Source organism: Grus americana, chromosome 11 (genome assembly GCF_028858705.1).
Source record: "Grus americana isolate bGruAme1 chromosome 11, bGruAme1.mat, whole genome shotgun sequence".
NCBI lineage: Eukaryota > Metazoa > Chordata > Aves > Gruiformes > Gruidae > Grus > Grus americana.
This window is the reverse complement of record NC_072862.1, coordinates 13,141,588-13,159,444: the sequence shown is the minus strand read 5'-3', so window position 1 is coordinate 13,159,444 and position 17,857 is coordinate 13,141,588. Positions and strand designations below refer to the sequence as shown.

The 17,857-nt window shown below is 44.1% G+C and overlaps 1 protein-coding gene across 6 annotated transcripts in view; it reads left to right on the top strand.

The window, feature by feature from the left end:
* Positions 1-17,857, top strand: part of MGLL (monoglyceride lipase) — a 107,701-nt gene that overhangs the window by 44,456 nt on the left and 45,388 nt on the right. The gene's annotated exons all lie outside the window — the stretch shown is intronic.

Genomic DNA, 17,857 nt, shown 5'->3' with positions numbered 1-17,857 from the left:
TGCTCTTGAAGTGCTTTGATAGGCAAACCAAAAATACATTTTATTTTTTTTTTTCCCCTCTCACTTTTCATAAGTAGCTCAGCTTTTTCTGCTTCATATGTAGAAGCTCAGCAACTTTCATCTAATTTTAAATGTTCAGCAAAAGTGATCTATATATATATGTATAGGGAGAGAAGGAGAGACACCTCAGGGGACTTTTACAGGCCTGTTACAATTTATTCTATTTCAAATACTGAGGACGATTCTTTCAGTCTTCTAGCTCAATTGTTGATTCAGGTTGAAATCTTAACGCTAATGAATGACGCTATAACCATCAAACGGTGGGATCTTTCATTGATCCATTATGCATCTAATCCCAGCTAGGGCTATAGAAATACCTTTTCACTGCACATGCCCAAAGGTTATCATTGACTTGGCTTCCATTAGAATAGAACTTATCATCCTTGATCCGCGCCCCACCCCGGGGAGGGGAAAAAACGGGCTATCTGCCAGAGGAAAAATTAAAAAGTAGCCCTAGCCTGAGGTCGAAGAGCAAACAATGGGTAGGCAGTCTCTGAGAGTGGGGCAGACCGACAGACATCGCCCCTCAGAGCTGGTGCTTCCCTTTTATCTCCTCGGACGGACCCGCAAAGGTGGATAAAGGCTGTGCCAGACTAATGTGCTGTAGCATATTTAAAAAAAAAACCAACAAAACGATTTGTCAGGAGGATGGGGAAATTTTGTAAGGCGCTCTTGCTTCGTGCTCACAAATATCCGGGCGCTGATCCTGTGTGGTGTTGATCTGACTGATCAGCCCATGCTGGTGCACATATGGAAGCTTTGTTAGAAGTGCCACCGAGGCCAAGGTTGTCCTGTGAGTGAAAGGCACCTATTGTGAGTTCCTCAGCAGGGTCCGCTTTGTTTCGAAGGGGGATTTAGGTGATTACTTCACAGGAAGCTGACACACAGAGGCACTCAGATGTCATAATGATTAGATGGGGTAGATAGAGTAGGTAGTAATGGGACTAAGGAAGGAGGGTGACAGTGTTTTCCACTTGTTTTTCGGATGGGAAGTCGCTCCCAAGAGGAGGGCTGGGGACTGGGTGTCTTCTTCTATTGCTGTATGCTGGCAGCAATGCAGGTGCGACTTCCCCGGCCAGCGGCCCTGCAAGCTGCCCAACTTGTTGAGCCAGTTTCATCTTAAGATGTAATTAAGTGGTCTTGTTGAATGCAGCAGGGAGGAAAAAGCAGTATGTTTTGGTGTCGTTTTCATGTATCGTGCCAACAACAGGATTTGTGGAGCGTGAAAACAGGTAACTCTTTGGCACTGAGTGCTCCCTAGGGAGTGCAGAGCTGAAGATCTGGGCAAGGCAGGGCATTTTCAGGACCATGTAATGTTGTTTGGAGGAAGTAGATCATGGGTACCAAACCAGATTGACCTCGTGCCTATAGCGTGTCCCAGTAGCTGAGGAAATCCTACTTAATGGGGAAGCAGTCGTTGTGTAAACAAAAACAACGGCTCCATGCAAGGCTAAAACCTCAGCCACCACCCTGAGCAGTCTGAGTCAAAATATGAGGTAATAGGAGGTGAGGAATTAAGAAACCATGCTCTGTTCCCATCGCTCAGACAAAGCTGCTAAGAATAGAGGTGGGATGAGGAAGGGGAAGGAAAGTTGGGAGGAGAAGTCAAGACATTTCCTTTGAGGCCCCTAAAGGGCCAGGAGAAGTTCAGAGATGACCTTTTTTCCTCTCTGTTCTGTATCCCCATAACCTTTTCTGGATGCTTCAGCTCTTCCTGTCACTGCCTAGATAAGCACAGTTTGTTCTGTGGCACTTTCAGCCCCTTTGCTTGACCTCAAATAAACCCTGTGGGATATATTGACCCAGTGTAGTTTTTCAAAGGTGCTGATAGCCTGCAGCCACCATTGACTTCAGGTCGAGAAAGTGATGCTCAACACTCCTGCTGTAGGTCAGCCACTCTGGGCTTGAGACACTACTAGTTAGAGGATGCTTTTGAAAATGTAGGCTCCAGACATCCTTGTATCTGAGCTTCCTCATCAGTCAAACAGAAATCATTATCTGGCTAGTTAGTGGGCTGCTTGTGTGTCTCTCCACTCAGTGGTCTCTAGGTGCACTTAGATACTACCAGCAACTGGGGTGGTCTGCCGGAGGAGGCTGCCTGAAGCTGAGACACGTCTGGGTCACAGATGTGTTCCTGGTCCATTGTTAACGTACACGAACATGGCTTGGCTCAACTGTAGGCATCATGACCATGGTTTAAGTGAACAGAGTTGTAGCTGTCTGAGTAAACAGTGCCTTTGTAGGAGTTCTTTCAGTTCTACACCTGACAAGTGTGATCAAACCCACAAAATTAAACAAACAAAAAGCACACACTTTTCTGTTTACTTTTAAAATGTATTTTACTCTTTGAAAAATGCCTGTCATTCATTCTGACTTGTTTGCAATGAAAGGCCAAGCCAATAAGGAGAAAATATATTTCTCTCTTCCCCAAGGACTTTGCAGAAGTGCCTGTGGTACAGAAATACAAACTGCCTTTATGTTTGAACTGGCCCTTAAATTGTGGATATTGCTTGCTGATTTGGCACCTTATTACCAGCATTTCCATGGCGTTTCCAGAAGAACAGCACAGCTCACAGCATGAGCAGATGACAAAGTTGAATTTGACTTTCAGACCCTTCCAAAATGAATAAATAAATAAATAAACCAAAATGAAGTAAAAGCAAAGGGAATCAAGCAGCTAATTATAATGTCTTTAATTATACTATGCAGTGTTAGTCTCTGGAAATACTTAAAGTAATTTCTAATTCAGTGGCACTCTGGAAGAACACTTTTGTTTGTACTAATGAGGTCAACTTCAAACTAAGGCACCAGGGCCAAATTTCTATCGTGCAAAGTGACTTATGTCAGCACAGTTTGTCGTAGGATGAATTCAGCTCCCTCTGTGTCTGATCACATCATACACAGTGCACGGGGGAAATAACAATTATCATTGTCAAATCAACATTTCAGGCTTTGCTTGCTGTGTTGCTATTGCCTGAGTTTCTAAAGCCTCCCTTCTATTCATCAGCCACGTATGTGTTCCTTTAATGCCTGTGTTCTCTTTGCTCCATGTGACTGTCTTATTCACTGCGAATGGGGGCATCCTTTTATGATTTCTTATGCATTTCCAGAGGATGGGCAAATTAGCAAACCAGCTTCACATAAGAGGGACTCTGACAGACAGGAGAGCAGCTTTGGTTCTTGCTGTAGATATTTCCAACAGGCTTTTTTAGTAGGATAATTTTTTTTCAGTCCCCACAGGAATGTTCACAGAAGCAAATCTGCCTTTTATTCCACAGAACCCAAGGGAAAAGGCAAATAACGAAGGGAATAACAACTGTAATTAAACTGTCCCTTTTGCTCATTGCCCTGTTAGGATCAGCTTCTGAGCACAAGTGTACAACTTTGTGACCAGGTGGCTTTAGGAGTTCCCTGTCGTGAATCTCAAAGCCGTAAAATTTCATCCTGGCCCTGAGACAGCAGCAAAGGAAGCAAAATCAATGTTGGTTCTCAGTGTGCCACCTGATGAACTCTTGGGAACAGTGCTGTCCAACACGGTGAATATCAGAGGTGGAAATAGGAGAAAAGAAGAAAAATGATCTTGAGATTGTGTTGAAAAAAATCAGTTTCTGCTCATGATTCTGCCAGAGACTGAAGGCTAAGCAAATCTTGCTTCTCTCATGCAAATAGTTCATTTGCTTTTAATGGGATTACAAGTGTGATGATCAGTACTGGCTTTGTACCATGACCCTGATGGATCCCCTAGCTGGTCACTCAGCAGTTAGAGCCCTGCCTGTCCCTCCAGGTCTCTTTATACTGCACTGGCTCTCCTCTCAAACTCTGGTGCATAAGTTTTCTGCAACTCATCAAACTGGGAGCACTCTAAACCACTGATTTGTTGACAGTGACGCTATAGTTGAAGCAGACAAACTTATCAACCTTATCAGGGTTCCTTATGCAAGAACACTTTACTTCACTAGCACAAGAAATGTGTAGGTTTAGACAAAATAATAAAACCAGCTGCACATAGTTCCTTGCCTCGATTTCTTCAGCACTCTTGAACACCCCTTGGGAAGACACACAGCAGCTCTTTTAGATCACCAGGAATACATCTACAAGAAGAGTTGGCTGGTATAGTTGTGCTGGCTAGAAGAAGGTATTTTTTCTAGATGCTTGTTGCAGAGGAGTTGGCCTGTGTTTCCTTGCAAGTTCCCTTCAAGCTGCTGTGGCTTTGTGCTTTTCAGAGCCAGGGCAAACATCTGATCTCTTTGTTCTTCTAGGGAAATTGCATTGTTCTAAGAGCTGTCCCTGCAGACACATTTGGCCGAGCTGCCTTCCCTAGGTCCAGGCATGCCGTTGTCCTAATGTGCTTCCACTTGAATGGAAGCCATCAGTGTTTTAAACCTCCTCTTGTCCCTTATCCAAGAGATGTGACACAACCCTGATAGCAAATGGCTGATTTTTCTAAGTATCCAAGGAGATAGTATTGCATCCTACCCATGAGATTCCTTAAAATATACTTGGGCAGGTCCCTTACCTCATCACACCCCAGTTATATCCTTAACTATACTCATACATCCCTGCCTGTACAGTACAGACCTTCTGACGCTGTATCAGTACGGCTTATTATCCTATAGGAAGGAAATTAGCAGCACCAGGGTAAGTAAAGTTTTTCAACATCATTAAAACTATATCTCTCTTAGGGTTTCTTCTTGCAGACCAATAAAATTTCACTTACGTTAACTGGAAGAGAAATACTGGTACAACAATCCCAAATACCAACCTTGGGCTAGTCCCAACCATACATGTCTTCTAAAGCAACCAGACCTGGGGGAGTCGTTGGGCGGTGGTGTCAGGAAAGCATCTCAAAGCTGACCAGACTCCCTGTCCAGACAGTGGTACCAAAGTGTGGCCTTGGGGACGGGCAGGGACCGGCCAGTGGCAGCAGTCCTGGAGGCCAGAGCACTCCAGTCAGATGTGCTGCCTCCAGGCACACTCCTGCGGGCTGTCCACATCAGCTAGGGGCAGGAGAGGGGATGGGTCTTGGGGTGTGCTCTACTTGGGGATGTGTTTGTTTCTCCTAGACCGATTCAGTATGTTTGTGTCCAAAGGGATTCATTATTTTTGCAGTAGCAGCCATGTGGCTGTTTTCAATGTCCCGAGACCTTGAGTAACACTGAACTTCATGAGTACTTCCACTGGAATGAAAGAGACTCCCCTTGGTGTGACAGACACTTGCTCTCCAGCCAGGACTTATCTTCATTTCTGTTTGGCAGGCGCTCACTTGATGATGGGAGCCTCTGGATCCTCCCATACTAAGTGATGGCAAAGGCAGCTTGCTAGACCTAGAAAATTTAGTTGTCAGAAAACAGAATAAAGAAGTCAATGAGAAGCAGAGAACAGGCAAAACACATGGTCAAGACAGTCATTAGGCAGTGACACAGTGACACAATGACCAGTGATTTACAGAATTGGACCCTTAATTTCTCTGTGCTTTTGTTTCCTCATCCAGGCAAGTGATATAAATTGGGTCTGGAGTCCCTAGTTGCCAGAGAAAGTTACTCCTTGAGGTTTTGGTGGTTGAAGAGTGCTTGATGTTTGTAGAGAGGGTTTTTTTAAAAAAATCTACTAAGTGATGCATTAGTTGTTCTCTGCTGTTTGCTACAAGTAAATTGTCTCAGCAGCAATCTGTTAAAAGAAAGAAAAGAGAGAGAGAGAGAAAAAAAAGGAAACAAAATATTGACAACTGGGCTAAAGCCAATCATTCAGTGGTAATAGTGTAGTAATCGTTTGCTCCAGTATTGTGTATAGACGGGTAAGGAGAAAATGTACAAACTACTATAGATTTGGTAGGCAAGAAAGATGACTGATCTTTTTCAGCCATCTATCTGACCTATGATAAAGAGGGCTTGCTCTGTATGTTTTCTTTCTTCTTTGATCAAGCCTGAAGCTTGCAGAGTGAGGGAATAAAATCTTTGACCTTTTTTTTAGAACAGTGTGTTGGTTTAATGTGCTGTAGGTGTCAGCAGGTTAGTTCACCAGCTGGCAAGATGAGCTTATTTTTATAATTTTTCAACATATTTTTTATTTTTGTGTTTCAAAACTATCTCAGGTTTCAAATTCAACTGTCAAATTCCAGAAGTCTGCAGTGGCTTAATTTGCTGGGCTAAAGGCATGAGGAGTGATGAGGAAACAGTAATTAAATTGCTGTAGAGATAACATCTAGATGACTTAATGCTTAAGCTTTTTCTTCATTTTTTTCAGTTTTGTGTGAGAGCTAGTCTACAATATATGGAGTATTAAAAACTGTATTCTGAGCAGCTTTCATAATCTCATTTTATTAAAAGGATATTCAAGCAATCAGCATTCAGTCATCCTCTGGCCGTCCGCAAATGATTTCAGCAAGGAAGCACCAAGCATCTCAATCCAGGTTGTCCTGAAAACGCACAGATCATCTCTCTGAGGTTATTAGCTGCCCGTGAGTTCATCAGGACTGAAAGCTTTTTAAAAATTGACTTTTTCTCTCCAGACCCCGTGCATGTAGCAGGGGAACCAACCCACGGTGACGCTTTGACTCTGCTGTTAAACCCCTGCTGACTGCTGTAGGGTCAGGTCGTGCCTCACGCTGCGTGTCCATCCTTGCTCCGGCGTGCTGCGTTGCCACGGGCACGGCTTTTTATCTCTTGTGCTTCAGGGTACGTGGCGGCGGGAGGAAGGGTTGATCCTTGCTTGGGACAGGGTAATGCATCAGAGGACATCTTGAGGTCCCATTCATCTCTGCGTTATGTGAATCTACAACAAGCCCAGTTGCACCCTTTGTAAAGCGTTTTGGGGTTTGTGAATGAGGAGTGCTGTACGAAAGCCAGCTGTTGTTATTATTTACGCTGTTTGTTTACTGGTCACATTTCTGGGAGCTGGGGAATGGAAAAAAAACCCCAATCAGCAGCTTCACTTTGTTTATATTTAATGCCACTTTCAGCGTTTGGGGAATGTCGATTTGTTAAACACTACTCCTTCCTCTAAACCCCCTAGTTTTACTAGTCGGTGGAAACATTGTCTCATTCGTACACATAGGTGTGCATTTCTCTTTTGAAGCATCATTTAAGGGTTCTGACCATCAGATTTGCTTCCTGCTGTGTGTGTTCTCCTCTTCCTTTAGGAGGGAGGGTCAGGTCCCTCAGCACAGCTAAAGGTGGCATCAGGGCTTCTTTACATTTTGCTGAGCCCAGAACGTTTGCAGACATGTCCGTGCTCGAGGCACCCCGCAGCCCCGCGGGCAGTTCGCAAACCGCTCTCCTGCCCCGTACGCCCACACCAGCTCTCGGGCACCACGCAGGGCATGGGCATGGGTGCTCCAGTGCTCCCGAGCCCCGTCCCTACCTCACAACTACAGAACTGAGGTCTCTCTTCCTCCCCACGTCCCACACAGCACACGCAAGGGTTCAGCCCTCATCTGGGAGCTCTGTGTCTCCCATGCCGTGAGCGGCCCCGGCGTTGCGCTCTAGCGATACAGTTGATGAAGCTCTTTCCGTTCCCGTCGCAGGCTGTGACAGATGCAGCCCTCACATGTGATCCAACAAATGGTGTCTTGTAAGTTGGCAGAAGAGAAACTCAGGAGGAAAGACAAAACATCTTCCCTGCTGCTAGCTCAGACATCAGCTCTGACTCTTTCTTTGCCGGCCGCTGGAGGAGTCGGAGCCAGCCTGGCAGTGGCGAGGTCGATAGCTGGGGTATTGAAAGTGTTTGGTCTTGATGTTGCTGAGGTGTTTTTAAAATGGTCAGAAATATGTGGTGCTTCTCAGTTTCTGGAGAAGTGTTCCACATAAAACACAGCGTTCCTGCAGCAGAATAACAGCTTGTGGTTTAAATAAATGTTATTTCTGCTCTGCTGTAGGTGTACATGTATGTTTTGGTTCAGTGACTGCCAGATACTGTAAATGAGTATTGATTTCCTTTTCTATTTTAAGCTTTTTTGCAGAAAAGGCATCCCACATGCCTTTAGCTTTCTTTGCCTGTACCTCAAGTGATTGCAACCAAGGATTTATCTAACTAAATACTCTTTTATTTTATCGTTACCGCTCATCCTTACTGTAGTAGTTGCACCCCAAGTTGGTCAGGTCCCCGTCCACCTTTTGGTGTTTAAAGCTTTTCCATCTAACCCTTTTTGAGAGCAAATCAAGACAGTGTTTAAAACTCATGGCAAGTAGTTCCTTATTTACATAAGCATGGCAGCCCCCGCTGCCATAGGTGAAGCTCCCTTGGAGCTAGAAATGAAAGAACATTTTAGGAAGCAAGCATGCTGTCACTGAAGTCTTTGGACAGCCAGATTAGCTCAGCGTGACCAAGAAATAACACAGACCTGGGTTTGGCAACCGTGGGCAGAAGTCTCCCTCCATTTTTAAACTATTAAATCATCTGTAGGTAAACCATTGCACCTCAGCTGCGATTCAAATTTACTTTGGTTCAAGACGTGAATAATCATTTCAGCCTTTAAAGCACATATTGCAGCGATCGCTGTCTTAGCAGGATTCCTGCCTCTCAACGTTTAACCGCTTACATTCAACTTTCTCTCCTACCTCAGTTCTACAGCAAACGTGGAATAGTAAATTAATTGTAACATGCTCAAAGCCTCGGCAAATGCTTTGCCTGTGACATTACTGATTTCCCAGAGGAATAGCTGCTGCTATTGATTTTGACAGAGCCTGTAAAGCCTCTTGCTGCAAAGATTCCTCTCATAGCTGGGCAGGGCTGAAGTGCAGCTCTGGGATGTGCCGAGGTAGGATTATTCATTGGAAATGAATGTGCTTAATCTCAAAGTATGTTAAAATATACATAAGTGGTTTATGCTTAAGAAATCAATCCTTGATTTCTGTCTCTAAGTTTATGGGATAATTCCACCCTGGCTTTTGGAAAATCACTCAGAAAAAGATTGGCTATTTGGAGACTGATGTTATCTCTGACATCTGAACTTTTTATGAGTTTGTCTGTTTGTTAAAGATAACCAATTAAGATATCTGCCAACACAGAGGACCACAGTCAAAATTGGATCAGAAAGGTAAAAGTGAGGATGGGTAATGAACTCAGTGCAGGAAGTAATCAAGAGTTCCACATTACTGGTAGAATTGCCTGGTTACAAACCATACTATCAGGTCTAAGTATTTCAGGGAATTGAAGTTTTATGTTTTACTTTGGGAATTGCAGTCAGTGCTTTGTTGAAAAGTAATAATATCATACTATCTCGAGCTCACAGAACAGGTGAAGTGTCATCCCCTTTCTTGCTCCTTACTTATTCACAGCTCCCTTCCAAGCTACCGAAGATTTGCCCACATAAGCCCAAAATGCCTGATCAAAGTACTTCAGTTGCGCAGTTTTTATTGCAAGGAATGGCTTGGAAACGCTCCGACCCCCTTGTGCCGGGTGTGCGCTTTGCAGCTCCTTGCCCGCACAGGTACTAGGGTGACGAGCTGAGTTCTTCCTTTAAGAACTTTTTCAATGTTGCCTGTCAGGAGTTGTCTGTACCATCCACTCCCTGAAATAAAAACTTGAGAGTGGAGGTGATTAGAGTCATGCCTAGAGTCTAAAATGCGGACAATCCCATTTTTAAGAACCATTGATTTTGTGTGGAGACTGACTGTGAAGAACCCCCGGTCAGCCCAGGTTCAGACCACTAGCGATGTCCAGCTCCTGCATGAAAAATACCTTCTGGAAAAAGCAAAGTCAGAAAAAGTCTGCGCACTTGGCTTAGAGGACTTTGGGAAACACTGCTTAACTTTTAGATGTAGTGTCCTCTGCACCATGTCATGATTTGTCTCAAACTATAAGCACTTCTTAGCAAACATTTGAAAATAACTGAGCAAGCCAGCATGTTACTGAGGACCTAAAAGTCCCCAAGTGACTTGTGTGGACGAAACCAGAGGGATGGTTTGCTAAGTAAAGTAATTTCCATCATTTGAAACCTACAGAGGCTCAACTAGAACTCCCCACCTCGATACAGGGATACTGCTGTCCAATGCCATCTTCCCTGCTATGCAGGAAGGTGAGATTAAATGCTCAAAATGGGGCTAGGATGCCAGGTAGGGAGCATTCGTGCATGGCTTGAGCTGATCCCTTAATCAAGCACACCTTGTGCCTTGCTAGGAAGCCTGCTTGGTCTTTTAGGGTTGAGTTGGGTTTGTCAGCTTATGAACTTAGAGCAGCAGTAAGTCGCGACTTGGCAGCGGAACGGGTACCAGTGTTCTGAATACGCCAAGACTGCAAGTGAACTCAGGAAGAAGGAACTGGTTTTGCACAGCTGCTTTGAAACAGAGACATGGTTTTATATAAAAAACCCCTTATTTGTTCAGTGAACAGATTTAGTCTTGAGCTAGTGAGTAGTCCTGAGTTTAAGCAATAGTGACTGTGCAGAAGAAGGCTCTGGCCCTTTAATTGCAGCTTTCTCATGCTTTGAAAGGACAGTCCGTCTAATTACACAAGCCTTTCTTTTTCCAAGGCTTTCGCTCACCAGGCAGTGCCTGCCTTTTGATTTCAAGAAGAAACTGCTACACAACTGGCTAAGTGGTAATTTTTGTCCCTTTGGAAATCATTAGAGGTTAAGTGCAAGTCCGTGAAAGAGGAGGGGAAGGTCTGCGAAAACTGTTCTTGCTCTTACTCCCCGTTTGTTGGTTCTCCATTGAGAGTCATGGTCCTGCAGCCATCTTCCATCTGCAGTGGCTTTGCTTCCAAATGAAAATTAATTTTTAATAAAATTAACAAGAAGTATCTTATTTTTTCTGATTTCCAAGGCGATCTATGCCAGAAACTCTTTTGCTTTGAGTGTACTTCCTCCACACCTTAAAGCTAATCTAAAAATTTTGAATGTGATTTCAGATCGATTTGGATTTTGCAGCTGATGGCTTCTATGCAAATAATGCTTTGCACAGTTTTCTTAGGAAGACACTGACTGCTTTGTGCATCCATTCTTGTAGCTCCCCGTGGGAGATGTGACCTCCATTGTATCTCTCTTATAGCCCTCGTACCAAGGAGGGGCTGAAGCAGAGCAAAGTACAGAACTGGGATGTCCACTTCCAGTCTTACTCGCAGCCAGGGGCAGGGGCGGTTCTGCCCACGCTCCCCCCTGAGTCACCCCTTCCTCAGTCCCGTGTGTGTGGCAATGCCTACACCTTGCCTCTTTGGAAAAGAAGTCACAGTTCTTCTGTCAAGGATTCCTGTGCTCTGTAGAAGGGCGGCAGCAAGAGGAAAGTGCAGCTCCAAACCCCGAGCTGCCCACGTCTCCAGAGGGCTTGTCTGCCTCGCAGATTTAGAGCAGAAGGTCTGGCAGTCAGTTCTGCCCAGGAAAATCCCATCTCTGATATCAAAGTGGAGGAGTGTCTCCCTGAGGCAGTCCGTGTAACCCTAGAATCCTTTCTCCTCGGTTTTATCCAAGAAAGGGGTGGGAAGATCCAGCCCATGAATTTTAAGCTACACACCACGCATTTCACCTCTGAACTCAGCCTTGTGTCCCCTAAAATATTACTTCAAAGCTTCCTTGAAACAAAATACAGCTGGTCTCAAATGTTAACTTTGCAGAGATTTGTCCAGAGCTATGCAGTTGCCAGGTTCCAATAATTCCTTCCCTCCCACCCCCACCTGAAATTTCCTTCTTCTCTTTTCCCTATATTAGACCACTCATGAGTTATTCTCGGTGAGGGCTTGCTTTTCGAAGAGCTACAATAAATCAGAGTAAGCTGTTTCTCCACATTGTTTTGTGCTGGCTCTAGCTAGATCCTGTTGAACCTTTCGTTTTGAAATATATCCGTACTACCCAGTTCTGTCTCTGCCCCACTGATTTATGGTGTCTGCACTTTGTGGTGTTGTTGAATAACTTACCCATGTTACTCCTCCTGGAGGTCACGGCAGTTCTCAAACGTCCTCCTAACTCTATGCTTATGAGGGATTGTTGTGATTTTGAGATGTATGAGGACACCAGGCTTGCAGACATGTTGCAAGAGAGTTGCTCATGGAAGCAAGTGCAGATTTTAAGACTGAGCCCTAAGTCTCTATGATGTTAGACAGTAGGATGCTGCTTAAACTAGCAGCAGCCCCTTTGAACATGCTGGAATGGGAACTTCTGAGCCTGAGTAAATGGGGAAAGGAAGTAGGAAGCAGAGTTTGCTGGAAAGGTTTATTTTTTAATTGCCAGTTTAGGTTCTGGACATGAATGAAGCTAGTACTAGACTAGACCAAACCATATCAAACACAAATGTGCAGAATCCTCAGTTCCCTCAAGCTCTATAAAATCAAGCAGAAATTTTGCAGTGTGAGCACAGTGCATGGTCCTTTGATATATTGTTGGTGCTTAAAGGTTTTTCACAGATTAAACTACTACATTCTTGAAGTACTACTACTACTACTTACCTCGGTCTATCTGGAAGAGGTGAATTCCTCCAGATTTGGAGCTCTGTGAGATATCCATGCTGATGCTACATGGTCTGTGATAATGAGAGAAGGTCCATGGAGACTTGACTCCAGGCTATTGCCATTCTGACATGCTTTTTCTCCTGAGTTGGGAAAAATAGCTATAGAACTGCTAGTTTAACATAGCTTCAATGATAGCTGAAAAAAAAAAGGTGGCTACCCAGATTATGGACCTACGTGGCAAAGCTATGGGCCAGTAGAGCAAAGGCTAGGAATGCATTTCTCAAAAAAAAATGAGCAAGAGAGCAAGCAGAGCTCTTGGGTGTAATGTCTCCTTGAAACATGGCTTGGAATTGGGAGCAAAGTCATTACCTCTTGCACGTTCAGAAGGACATAACTCTGCATGTTTCCTAGAGACGGAAGGACGGCATGAAGGGACACACCTGACTCCACCATAAATATTCCTGTCTAACCAGAGACACTAGGCTGAACTCTTGGCTAACTGTGTAGGTCACGAGCATGCACAACATGAGAGAAATTGCCGTAACGGTTTGTAATCCCTGCCTATGGCCCAAGTTTTGTCAGGGTTGCTTTGGGACACACATCACCTCAGGAAAAAAAAAGTGCAAAAGCTGACTCAAAAGCAGATACGGAGACATCCCTCTTCCAAACTCCAGGTCTTACACTCAAAACAAGAGGCTCAAGAGCCCTCCAGAGGAAAGGCCACCAATAGTAAACAAAACAATTCTTCATTACGTGTTCTTGGAAATGATTAGCTGGAAATTAAAAAAAAAAAAGTAATCTTTAACCAAATTCCATGGGTAGAAAATTGGAATGACAGTTAAAGCTTGACAAAGTTACAAGCTGCTTAATGCACGATCTTATTATGTGAAAGATAACTAATCTTCATGATCAGTGAGGCGTAGTAACCCAGCTAACACAAGAATGCATAGCTTTAATTGATTTTCCATTATAATATACTTTGGAAGCAAAATATACATACATGACATTACAGTCTTAACAAGTTAAAAAGGTTTGTGACCAACTATCCCCTTGCTTGTCCAAAAATGCCACCAGTGAAATGGTTTGGACATATAAAGGTTAATTCTTCACTGTGGTTCTAAGACTTGGGCTGATGCCAGCTACAAAGGAACTGATAAATCAGCTCAAACAACACAACAAAACAGAATACTTAATTTCAGTAAGCCAGTCATTTTTCTGGCAGCCTAGCTAACTCAGAGCTTTCCTGTCAGTTTTTAAAAATTACTTTAGGAATTTAGTGTCAAGTATTCAAAACTGCTCAAATCAGATGTTCTTTGTTAGAGTTGATCTGGTTCTGGTAACAACATACATAATACCGAATGAAAAGCATAGTTGCCTTGCATAAAATAACATGGTATTAGCTTAAGTTGCAAGGACTCGATTCAGGAAGTCACTTCCGCGTGTGATTAAATCAGTCCTTACTCTGGACAGCATTTATAAATCCTTTTTTAACTTTTATCGTCTACTTTGTAAGCCCTACTGACTTTCATGAGTTGAAGAAAGTTTTTCTGAAGAGGGATGCTTTCGAATGGGGTGGAAAAGATTACATTTTTCATATATGCAATCATAGGAAGCTTATTTTCAGTTCTTTCGTCTAGTCCCAGTGTTTTGGGTTATTTTCTGGCAATAAAAGAGCATGCACAGGGTCCCACAGAAGTGGATCTGCCCCCAGAGGACACAAGATGTTAAAATCATACCATCCCGCTCACAACCTTCCTCGTCTAGTTCAGCCTCAGCATGATTTTTGTTGAAAATAAAGCAAGACCATGGGTCTTAACGTCCAGCAGGACCCAAGTTCTGAGTTGTGCTTCTGGCCCGCCAGGTTTCACAGCACAGCAGCTTTCTCAGTGTTGTTTCCAGGTATGTTTCTGCTAATGCCACAGCCCTGATTTAAGAGGGCTCTTGCTCATTCGTGTAAGCCCGGAGCTGCAATTTATTTTCCCTACAGCTGTTCTCCTGCAACTGATTGTGGAATTGCATCTCTAAACAATTGTCCTGGCACGGCGGAGGGGGCAAAGGTGGCAACATGTGCCCGGCAATAACAGAAAGTGAGAACCTCTAAAACTGGTTCTGCTCTTGCACCTAAAGCTGAATTCCGTCCCTGTGAAGCTGTTCCCCACATAAGAAGTGAAATGTTAGAGGATGTGAAGTTACAGTGAGAAATACAGAAGGCTTGCAAAACAGCTAATGCTTAGATCAGCCGGTGACCTCTCCGAGAGGCGGGACAGAAAGACAACGGGTTCGTATAGGTTTGTGCACACTGACTTTGCCTTGCAGCCTGGCCTCTACCACCCCCAGCCTCCCTGGTTCAGGAAAGGATGTTTGCACGTGCCTCGTACCAGCTGCACGCGTGGCATCGCTGTGTATTGCTTAGCAAGCTGCACTGCAGGAGGGACTGATACCAGTCACGGGGGACCAGCACAGTGGAGATGTGGGACTGGTTACTGGTACATACCATCACCTCCTAATGGCAGATAAGTAAGCATCACCAGCAGTCGATTTGAACGGTAAAAAGACAAACGTTGTCCTGCCCTCTTGTTATAATAAGTAACTGCATGTTTGCCAAGCTGTGTGGTACCAGGAGGCAGAAACCTGCAGTGGGGAGGGAGGAGGAGGAGGTGGTGAAGGCTACAGAAAGGGCAGGGTCTGTGAAGACTGTCTGTTGCCTTTGCAAAAAGCAGTCAATAAACTGGTTTCCTTTAATAGCCGTAATTGTTGCACGAGTTAGGTGAGTGCAAGCACGTGGATGCTTACTCATGCTCAGCTCACACCTTGGCTTTGCGTGGAGACACGCCTGCCGAGTGTGGGGCAATCGTGCCGGTGTGTGATCAGGTGCTTTCTTGAGCAGATGCCAAAGCAATGCTATTTCGAGATGTTCAGCAATAGCAGTTCCACCAGCCAAAGCCAGCTGAAGCATCCAAAGATCCATCAGGTTTCCCTGCCTGCGGTTAGAGAGGCTGGAGTTAGCGTGGGTTCAGGCACAGGTCAGTCCCCAGCAGAAAGCTCTGCAGGCTGTGCGTGACATGTTCTACCTGAGATGTGCGAGTTTCCAAGGATTTCACCAGTGCAATTGCAGGAGCTGGGAGTGAAGAAATTTCTTCCCAGGATCAATTTTGATACGTGGCCAATACACAAACCTTGTTTAAACAAAATTTCCATTGAGATTGTGCACAGAAGCCCTGCAGTCCTGCAAAATCTTAAAGCCTGCAGGGTTTCTGTGTTAGTTTTAAACGACTCTGTTGAAAGCAGTCCCTGATGTTCTGTTATTCCAGCCATTGTGGTAGGAAAGAGCAGGCTGTGATTCGAGAGCAGGGGTGTCTGCAAAAATGTTTACCTACAATAAAGAACTGCTGTCAGTCAATCTAATCACTCGTCATATTTTCATGCCAGCTTGCTAGTGAAAAATATGTTGAACCATGTATTTGTTATACTGCCTTCAGGTATTATTTGTGAAATCTAGACTTGCTTTGTAACGGGAAGTGGGAGATTAGGTGAAAGAGCCGAATCCTTCAAGCCTTGCTCAGACGATACTTATACTTAATGTATGGCCCTTGTGCTTAGACCTGAAAGCTGGAGCTAAAGAGCTGTGTAGATGTGACCTAGTTTTTAGTCAGTAAAGCCACTCTCTCTTTTTATTGAACAACAAAACAAGCTACTTCTGTTTCGACGTAACAATGTGGAAATTTTACACCTTGTTTCTGACTGTTGATAGGACAAAACTTTCAAAAGTATCTGAGTCTTCTCAACAGCTACTGCCATTAGGGCTGGTAAGGCACAAACAGTCTCAGGAATTTTATTCAGTATTTTGCAGACAAGCAATAACCCGGGTCTCTTCCCCGTGGTGTCCAAAAGCTCAGTTCTGCAATGCCTGGCAATTGTGCTAGATGGGAGGAGAGGTTGCAGGAACACCTTGCCTCTCTGAAGCATTGAGTTTCCTCTCTTTTCTCACTGGTTTCACAGAAGATGAGAGGGCTGAGCAGCTAGCAGGATGCTGTCAGGCAAAGTCGTGGTGCTGCATCAGTGTGAATGAAAGCAAAATTAGGGCTTTGCTGTCGGGGATGAAATAACAGCAAGAATTTCCTGGCAGAGATCTCTTTTCCAGCTTCCCATTAGGTTTCATTCACTTGATGCATTTCAGTGCATACATTCAAATAATATTGCTCTGAGAAATGAAGGACTGTATTCAGTCAGCCAAGTTGCACCTTAATCTCTGTGCCTAGTCAGCAGAAAAAAATATAGGTCCTCTAAAGAGTAACTGAGGACTTAATTAAGACACTGAGCAGGGAAGCTGTCATGAGCCAGGTAATAGGAAGTATACGGCAGAGAGCCTTAGCCTAGCCGAGTCTGTTGGACATCAAGGTGATGGGTACACAGGAATTTTCTCTCACGTTTCCTTAGTTTCTGCATCAGCGTCCCGTGCATGCAGTGCCACTGCTTGCTGCAGCGCAGAGTCCAGAGCCTGTGGGTTGACAGCCTGGCTTTGCTTCATCCCCCACCCCCTGCCGCCGTTCTGAACGTTTGGCAGATCTGCCGGCCCCGGACTTGGGGACTGTGATGTCTCTTTAGGTGACCCAGGACCAGGGCTGAGGTACCAGACCATTACGCATAGGTGGAGGCAGAAGCATTTGGATGGTGCCTCCAGTTTTCAGGGGCACGTACAGAATAATGACTCGCTCTTCCAGGACACGTAAAGCCATGATGCCTCTGCTGCAGAAAGTTAATATTCTCTGCTGTGGAATGAGCATCTCTCCATTTCTTCAGTATTTGGAGCTGTAATAATAGATCCTGCACTCTGAAAATCAGACTGTCTGGCAAGTGCATTGATAACTTGACAAATCTATTGACTGGGAAAGATGACAAAGGAAGAAATGACTGCTCCACACTAATTGTTTTGAAACCTTCAGTGATACTAAAGAACATTTGTAAGGCGCAGCAAGTTAAATACGCTACATGACCTAACCTCACCCTTGCTAATTAGTATTAGACAGATACCAAAGCATCTTTGCATTGCTGCTTTTGTGTTTGCTGTATGCCCTTTAAAATCTTTCTGGTTTCTATGGATGCTCTTTCAAGTTGTCTAGCATGAACAAATACTGTGAAGCAGGTGCTACTCAAAGAGCTAGAGCAGGAGTTTCTACATCATCCAACATCTTTTTTAAGTTTAAATATATTAAGATCAAAGACAGTTATTGCAGTGAATACACTGTCTAAAAATGTATTCAAAACCTCAATCAAAATAAAGTTTAGGAATTCACTAGCTGAAAAAAGTGCTGTAATTATTTTATGTTGTCAGTTCATTTAATATTTCACTGTTAATGTACCTAAAATGTCTAACTTGTAGCCTTCATACTGTTTTGTGGTTGCTGATGTTGCAATGACAGAT